Source organism: Gekko japonicus, unplaced genomic scaffold (genome assembly GCF_001447785.1).
Source record: "Gekko japonicus isolate JY-2015 unplaced genomic scaffold, Gekko_japonicus_V1.1 scaffold3559, whole genome shotgun sequence".
In the NCBI taxonomy this organism is placed as follows: Eukaryota; Metazoa; Chordata; class Lepidosauria; order Squamata; family Gekkonidae; genus Gekko; species Gekko japonicus.
The window spans coordinates 28,488-34,370 of NW_015168153.1; the positions used below are offsets into that span (position 1 = coordinate 28,488).

The following is a 5,883-nucleotide window of genomic DNA, read 5'->3' on the forward strand; positions in this document are numbered from 1 at the left end:
GCTCTGTCAGGAAGTTCTTCCGTATGTTTAACCAAAAACTCTTCTGATTTAATTTCAACCCGTTGGTTCTGGTCTGACCTTCTGGGGCAACGGAAAACAACTCCGCACCATCCTCTGTAGGACAGCTCTTCAAGTACTCGAAGATGGTCATCATATCACCTCTCAATCGTCTCCTCTCCAGGCTAAACATACTCCAGCTCCCTCAGCCTTTCCTCATAGGACTTGGTCTCCAGACCCCCTCACTATCTTTGTTGTCCTCTTCTAGACACCTTCCAGCTTGTCTGTATCCTTCTTAAAATGTGGAGTCCAAAACTAAACACAGTCCTCTCAGTGAGGTCTAACCAGAGCAGAGTTAAGCGATACCATCATGTCATGTGATCTGGACACTATACTTTCATTGATACAGCCCAAAATCACATTTGCATTTTTAGCGCCTGCATTACACTGCAGAGTCATCTTCGGTCCTCTAAGACCCCAAATCCTCTTCGCACACATTAGTGCCAAGACACATGTCCCCCATCCTATAATTATGCATTTGATTTTTCCTACCTAAATGCAGGACTTTATATCGATCCCTGTTAAAGTTCATTTTATATGTTTTAGCCAGCCTGTCAAGATCATCCTGTATCCTGACTCTGTCTTCTACCATATTTGCTACCCTTCCCAATTTAGTATCATTTGTAAATTTAATAAGCATTCTCTCTCTTCTTTCATCTAAATAGTTTATTAAGATGTTGAACAAAACAGGACCCAGGACAGATCTTTGTGGCACTCCACTTATCACTCCTCTCCTAGAGGATGAGGGACCATTCACAAGCACCCTTTGGGGTGTTACAGATCCACCTAACAATCATAGGAACTAAACCACATTTTTCGAAGTTGTCAACAAGAATATGATGTGGAACTTTATCAAAAGCCTTACTGAAATCAAGATAAGCTATGTGTATAGCAGCTATAGTTCCAGCAAGGTTGTAACTTTTTAAAAAAGAGATAAGGTTAGTCTGACATGACTTGTTCTTGAGAAACCCCTGCTGGCTCTTAAGAATCACAGCCATCCTTTCCAATTGTTCAAGGACTGACTGACTGATGATTCGTTCTAAAACTTCCCCAGGTATAGGCGTCAAAGTGAGGGGTTGGTAGATACCTGGATCCACCTTTTCCCGCTTCTTGAAGATGGGGGCAACATTTGCCCGCCTCCAATCTTCTGGCACCTCACCTGTTGTGGCACCTTCCCCTCCCTCCCTGGCTTGAGTTTTGGGGCTTCCGTGTTCTCTGGCGCCTCCAGAGGCGGATCTTTCACTGTGGGAACCCCAGGCAAGCCCTGTTCCCTTCCCTGGAATGTCGATTGGGGGCCACGGGGGGGGAACATGGCCAGAAGAGCCCCACGTGGCAGGCCAAGGAGCCACTGAGCGGGGATCTCTGGCTTCCTCTAACAACAGGAACAGTCGATAAAGTATTGTCATATTAATATTTTTAACAGCAGTATTCACCCCTCATATTGCAGCTGTGGGGACTTTGCCCGCCTGGCATCCTGGTTAGAGGGTTGGATTAGGAGGTGTGTGACCCGGGTTCACATCCTCCCCTGGCCACTCAGGCGTGGGCCAGCCATACACTCTCAGCCTAGCCTACCTCACAGGGTTGTTGTGAGCGTAGAGTGGGGAAGGTTTCAGCGGGTGCCTGAGTTGGTCTTCAATAGAACACCCGCATCTGAGTCCACGAGCACCTTGGAGATGAGCAAGATTTCGGGGGAGGTGTTAATCAGGTGCTACTGGACGCAGATCTAAAACGGAGGGGGGGGGCCTGAACTGGGTAGGCCAGGCAAGCCCCATCTCGTCACATCTCGGAAGCTAAGCAGGGCCGAGCCTGGCAAGTGTTTGGGTGGGAGACCTCCAAGGAATTCCGAGGCCGGGACGCAGACGCAGGCAACAGGAAGCCCACCCCTCTGAATGTCGCCAGGAGTCAGCCGTGACTCCCAGACACACTCGCACACACACGCACACACACAAATATTCTCCCCCCCCAAAAAAACACAAAATAAAACGGAGGAGGGGGAAACGTCGAGCGCCGCTTTGGTCCCCGTTGGGTGAATGCATTAAAATAAATATTTTGTGCGTCAAAATTGGGCAGCCAACCCCAGTGTCACCGAGACTTTATTAGCTGGCTTTGGTGATTCATTCGGCTCATCCCGTTCGCAGATGGGAGCACAGAGGGACCTGAGACCAAGGCTCCCTCCAAGGTGTGCAGTCTTGTGAGCAAAAATTCTACTTTGTGAGCTACGGGCATGAAAGCTTTGAGTGAGCGATTGGGCTGCTGCATAAATCAGTTTGCTCTGGAGCTATCTTTCCTGAGCTAAGACAAAAACGTGTGAGCCAGAGGCTAAAAAACGGTGAGCTCGTTCACACTAACTCAGCTTAGAGGGAACAGTGCCTGAGGACCCCCCCGCCCCCCCCCCCGGCCTGGCCTGGCCTGTGGGAACTGAGCCAAGCCTCACCTGGCCCTGTTCGTGATACTTCCTATTTATTTCCACCATCTTGAGAATGAGGAGCTCGAGAACGAGGAGAACGGAGGTCGTTGGGCTGAGAAGGGAGGTGCCTCATCAGGGTCTCCGGCCCAATTAAATGGTGCGGCTATCGTGGTGGCGGGAGGGGCCCTTCTCTGAGCTGAATTCCCCCCCCCTCAGCGGACACTGAGAGCCTTTCTTTCCTCTTAGGGGGACGGTGGAGAAGTGGGACTGCGTGGGTTTCATGGACAACCGGTAGGTGCCACCCTGCCCTTGGAGCCTGCAGGGGATTCTGGGAAAAGATGGTGCAGCTCAGGACTCAGCAGTGGCCGAGGTGTGGGTGCCTTTACCACTCAAGGAGATAAAACGTGTGTCGCTGGGCTGCACCGTGCCATGGGGGCTCTCCTGACGACACCCCCCCCCGTTCTACAGGGGACTATTTTAGTCCCGTGAGCCCTGAGAGAGATCTGATCTCCCTTTAGAATTCCTTTGTTTGTTTGTTTAATTCAATTTATAAGACGATGGCTACTCCTTTTGTACTCCATAAAAGCGGATTATGGTCCGAATTGCATTTTGACAAAATCTTAATTTTCTGTGTTTTCAATGCCAATTCTTCCGCCATCCATATCATATCAATCCTGGAAAAAGAACTATGTCTATTGGAATAAAAAGTAAAATCTTTTGTACTCGGGTTCCATTTTCTCCACACATCTTCCATTTTTTCTTGATCTACTACTTTAAAAAAAGTATTTGGCAATTTCCCAATCTTTTCATCTCCCCTTACAGATTGTCTGTCCATCTTGTTATTTACTGTACCGTTAAAGTCTCCAGCCATTATTGTCTGTTCATAACTCAACTGTTGTAGTTGTTCTGTCAAGTCCTTTAAAAAAATTTCCTTTGCACCATTGGGCGCATATATATTCACAATCAAAGTTTTCTTTTGATGTATTACAACCTCCACTCCCAAATATCTACCTTCAGAGTCTGCAAAAATTTCTTTTGGTTGCAATTCTTTCTTGGCATATATCACTACTCCTTTCTTCTTATTTGTGGCCAGAGAGTAAAATTCTTCCCCAATTGCTTTATTTATTAAAAATTTTGCGTCCTGTTTCTTAATATGAGTTTCTTGCAAACAAATCAAACTGCATTTTTCCTTTTGAATCCAATGTTTAACTCTGTTTCTCTTGTTGGCTGAATTTAGTCCATTTACATTCCACGATAAAAATTTGTACTCCATTGTGCTTGTATTATAAGTCTCCAAAATCCTCTATATTGTCCGCCTTAAATTTGTAGAAGTCTTCCACCGATTTGATAACATGCCTTCCACCTTTATAATTAAATGACAATCCTTGTGGTATTTCCCAACGAAACCTGATGTTCATTTTCTTCAGCTTGTCCGCTAGAGGTTTGTATTTCCTTCTGTCTTCAAGGATTGTTCTGGGAAGTTCTCTCATAATCATTATTTTCTTTCCCTCTACTTCAAATGGGTGTGTAAATTGTTTCTTGAAAATATCCTCTGTTGTTCTTCTGGTCAATAATTGCACAATCACATCTCTAGGTAAATTTCTCTTTTCTGCTATTCTTGAGTTTACTCTGTATATCAGATCAAATTCATAATCCATATCTCCATCGTCTTCTTCCAGATATTCAGTCAGTGCCTTCCGCATTACCTCTCTGATATTTTCATCCAACTTCTCTTCTATTCCTCTGAATCTTAAGTGGTTTTGCATCCATCTATATTCCATCATTGCTTCTGATCTTCTGATTTGTTGTGTTATTGAATCACATTTCTCATCCGTATGTTGTATTTTTTCCTCCATCACTGTCGACCTGGTTGCCATAGCTTGAACTTCCTTCTTCACTTCTTCCATTTCATGTTTAACCGAAGCTACTTCTGTTGTCACCAGTTCTTTTATTGCAGCCACATTCTTCTCTTGCACCTCTTCCAGTTGCTCTAAGTGTTTCTGCGTCTGCATCTCCATTTGCTTTTCTAATTGCTTTCCCAATGCCTGGATCGCCTCTGTCATCCTCTTCTCCATCGCTTCTATTGCTGTCTGCTATTACTTCTTCTCTCTCTCCTTAGTTGCCATCGTTGGACTTGATGTTGAGGCTGCTCTTGGTCTTGAAGTTGAGGCTACTCTTGCTCTTCTTGTCTCCGTTTTGAAGTTTAATGATGTTAACTCAAAATCTCAATCTTACTATAATGTCCAGTTCCTTATATGTGCTTGAGCAAATCACCGTATTTTCGCCTTCTTTCTGTTTGTTTTAGCGTTCCAAAAAGCAAATTTAAATTCGGGTCCTCCTCAAAATGTCGAGCGCAACTTCTCTATGGTTTTTTGGATAGAGTAGGTCACTTCCTGTTGCTTCGGATCCCGTCTGTGCGCTTCTTCAAACTTCCGGTACCTCGCTTTTCTTCGTCCGATCTGCTTCCGGTCTCCCGAATCCTTTCTAGGCGTTTCTTCACAGAGTCACGTTTCCTGTCGGAGACCTTTCACAGTAACACCAGCCTCTCTTTTCTCGCGATAGCTTTCGTCAGTTTCGATTCAAACAATAGCCTTATCTTCTACTCGCCACAGGAATGTTCAACAAAGTTACTTTTTCTACTTTAACTGGCTTAAATCAAGTCTTTTTTTCTCCAAAGTCAAATGACCGCGATTTACAACTTGTCATCCGCTCATCCACTAAGTCCACTCTCGTTACGTCTAGATCTCGGTAAGCGTACGGTCTTTGTTATCTAGCAAGTTTATACTGGGTTTCACATTGCTTCTTTTTAAACACTCACTGTTCCCCTTCTCCAAGAGATCGGCTGACGGCGGATTTATGCTGGTTTTCCAGCTCGATCGGCTCCTGTAGTGCTGCTATGCATTCGCCCGCTTCGTGGAAGGAGATCAGAGCGTGATACAAGCCCCTTCCGAGGCTTGATCATGCCAATCTCAACTTCTACTTGGGCACCGCTGCCTGCTTGTCTTCCCCCCTCACTGGGGAATGCTGCGTTGGGCTGGAAACCGCCCAAACTGTCAGAAGGAGCCGTCGCCCACCCCGCACATTCACGGGATGCTTTAATTCGCCATCTTAGCTCGACCGGAAGCCAGACGATGGCTACTCCTAAGTCAGCAGCGACTGAATGTCCTGGAAGGTGAAAATGTTCCTCCCACTGCAGTTTGCCTGTTGTGGTTTCCGATGCCAAGATTGCTGTCCGTTAGTTCTTTGCTGAAGGGACTGGCCAGTTCCTTGTGTGTCGGTTTCTGAGATCCCAGCTCCCAGGGCCCTGATCTCTCCCGGCCAGAAGGTAGGAGGGGGTGGAGAGGTACAAGGCCAAGTGGGATCCGCTTGATCAGAGGAGGAGAGAAACGCTCCGTGGCAGGAGATCAGCACCTGCTGAA

General features: G+C 46.3%; 1 protein-coding gene across 1 annotated transcript in view; it reads left to right on the forward strand.

Annotated features, from left to right (window-relative positions):
* Nucleotides 1–5,883, forward strand: part of LOC107113604 (zinc finger protein 420-like) — a gene marked incomplete at its 3' end in the record, with an annotated part of 21,619 nt that overhangs the window by 6,930 nt on the left and 8,806 nt on the right. The window lies entirely within an intron of this gene.